The following is a 3224-nucleotide window of genomic DNA, read 5'->3' on the forward strand; positions in this document are numbered from 1 at the left end:
CCTATCAATTCGGTTCAAGTATATTTAGCTAAGAAGTACATTTTTAGTTAGTCTTTTTCTTATGGAGAGAGAGAGTTGAACTCTTAGTGACATGAATGTTTGGTGGTTTTGATGGTGTGTGAGAGAGAGAGTGTGGTGAGGACTGATGGTCATTGCTGGGGTTAGAGGTGAGTTTACGTGAGTGGATAATCTATTCAGGGCAGTCAGAACACCACAGAGAGCTTGTGATACAGGGATGTACAGCTAAATAAGACAGTTTGAGAGGCTAAAACACCAGCAATAGATACATATTTACAGTTATTTTTGCAACCACCATTTTTTACATTGAGCATAGGCTTGATATGGTTGTTGCATACTGAATCTGTGGGTGAAAGTGTTGTAGAAATGTAACGACAGAGAAAATATGAATGAAAATCAAACATTCCTCTCTATGAAAGCAGTTTAATGTTTTATTTGATCAAAATTGAACATCAGTATCAATGTAAAATTGATCTGTACGAATTGTAACTTACAATGAAAAAGACACAGTCAAACATACAGTGTAGAAACACGAATCAATTCAAGTTATTAAAGAGGAAAGTTGACATTTCAGTCCATTTTGGCGTCTCACACCAGAGTACACAGTGTCTGTTCCATTGCGCTCTCTGTCTCCTGGCCTTTGGTTTCTTGTGGACGACGTTCAGAGCGGCGTAATGAGAGTAACAGGCTCTTGATCCTAAGAGGAATAACAAAAATGAAAATCCAAATATTTGGTATTATACTAAATTTGCGGTATAATGAAACAATCCTCTAATAAATGCATATTTTCATATTTTGATTAAGGAAAATACATTGATTCAGCAACAACTAAACAAGTGTTAGGTCAGGTTACCTGGTTATAATGACTGGGGACTGCAGGAGCACTTGGCTGAAGTTGGGTTCCTTTTAATCAAACACAAATATCAATATAATCATTATCATAATACATTGAAGAGTGTTTTATGACCAATTTTGACAAAAAAATGTCAACTAATGTAACTGTACCAACAATTGATAAGCATACTGTATCTTGCACATATACTATTGCTTACCTATGCACTTGCTCATCTTGTACAAAACACAAGTAAGGACAATGATGAGGATGACACACAGAACCAATGCTACGCCAAGGCAATACATGACAGAAGATGGTCCTCCTTACAACTATCTGTGAACATAAAATAGGGATAGAGACACTGAGACACTGAGGATAAAGCTATGACAATGTTAGAGACACCAACAAGACTCGGCCTGATCTGAGAGTCATACTTTCTTCTCTCATATACAAAGATATCTGAAGAAATCTGAAGATATATGAACAAGAATGTCAGAAGAATCACTTACGGCAATGTCCAGCTTGGTCCCGTTCCCAAACAGTATCTTCCCACATGAGGCCATAGCACAGTAGTAAGTCCAGCATCAGATGGGGTGAGGTTCCTCTTGGGGAGGTTGTAGACACAGCTCTGTGTAGGAGACCCAGCTCAGGGCTTTCTCACACTGATCACTCCTGTCTCTGTGGGTGTAAATGATTCCTGAATGGGATTCTCCTGAGCCATGTCGGAACCAATAGACACTGTGTTCTCCTACACAGGTCTCAGTGTGTATGTACAGTTCAGAGTTACAGAGTCTCCTTGCTGGACTGATTCAGAACACAGGCTGCTGGAGCACAGACATGCTGTGTTGGACCCTGTGTCTGAAGAAGGTGAGCAACTAAAGTAAAACTAAGTGGGTGAAAAACACGAAAAGCGATGTATTCATCACTAGCATTTGATGAAGCAGTTGTACAAACATACCAACATGTAGGGCCACACAATTGTAATTGACGAAGCAAATATTTAGTTACCTTTGACAATTAAAACAGTTCCCTCTCCGTATGTTTGCTCATAGATGACTGTAGTGGAACAAAAGTATGTAGCTGAGTCCCTGCTCTGTCTTTGATATGGTCAGTTACAGCTGTAGTCTCCTCTCCTCACACCAACGTTTGGTCTCAGTAAAGTCCTTGATAAAGTTGTTGGAATAATATTGGCCACCATAAAAAGAGGACGTCATGTGGAGGGGTTCCTGTCAAAACTCTGCTTGAACCAATGAAACCTGGTCACCGACACATTAGGACAAAAGCAAGTGAGAGTCACAGTTCCTCCCAGCTCAGTAACCATCACAGGTTGGTTGGATTACGTTTGGTTTGGTAAAAGCACAAACTGTCAAAGCAAAAAACAAATAGATTCAAAAACAAAGACATGGATAAACCATTTCTACCCATTACAGACAGAACATCCACTTCACTTATCATATTCAAACTACATACTTCAAATGATTAAAAAAGGAACTAAATTAAATGTCTTACACTTACCCAAGTTGATGTAAAACATAAATACTCTCTATCCATCATTGTAACATTAGTCTCTTCTGCACTGTATAGTCTGTGGGTCTGACAGTGGGGGACTTTACATGCACCTTGTATATGATGGCACTTTACATGTACCCATCATACAGTAGGAGGGAACACTGAAACTAGAGATTTTATGGCTGACTACAATCTTAGACGTGTGTCCTCTGGCTTACTAGTTTGAGCTTCTCGGGAGGTACTTTTTAAGAACGACATTATAAAGTTAAGTAAGAGTTACTGGATCACGCAGGCAAAAATTTGCTTGATACAACTGTTTTTTTGAGAGAAATGAAACATTTACTAAAATTATTTTCTCTTTTGATGTTTGGACAGGAAACAGTAATTGATACTACTGACCCCAACTCAGCCCAACCCAAGCGTTAAAGTAATCATCCTTAATAACCTTTTCTCAATCTAGGGGGTGCTGTTCAACTTCGACATTTTGCGTTCCCAAATTAAACTGCCTCGTACTCAATTCTTGCTCGTACAATATGCATATTATTATTACTATTGGATAGAAAACAATCTCTAGTTTCTAAAACCGTTTGAATATGTCTGTGGTGAACCAGAACTCTTTCTGCAGCGAAAATCATGACAGGAACTGCGAAGGTCTGAAAACTAGGCTCTGATCTCGGATCAGTTTAAAGCTCTGTATGTGTCCTATGGTCGACATGAACTGCACCCGCCTTCCCTGGATGTCAGAACCAATGAGAAGTGGAATGGAGTCTCTACGTAATTCTCAGACTTTATAAAAGGCCATGGAGTGGAAGGTCCGTTCTTTTCGACGCTCGTCAAGACGCAAGAGAGGACATCAGGATGG

Source organism: Salvelinus sp. IW2-2015, linkage group LG3, assembly GCF_002910315.2.
Source record: "Salvelinus sp. IW2-2015 linkage group LG3, ASM291031v2, whole genome shotgun sequence".
Taxonomy (NCBI): domain Eukaryota; kingdom Metazoa; phylum Chordata; class Actinopteri; order Salmoniformes; family Salmonidae; genus Salvelinus; species Salvelinus sp. IW2-2015.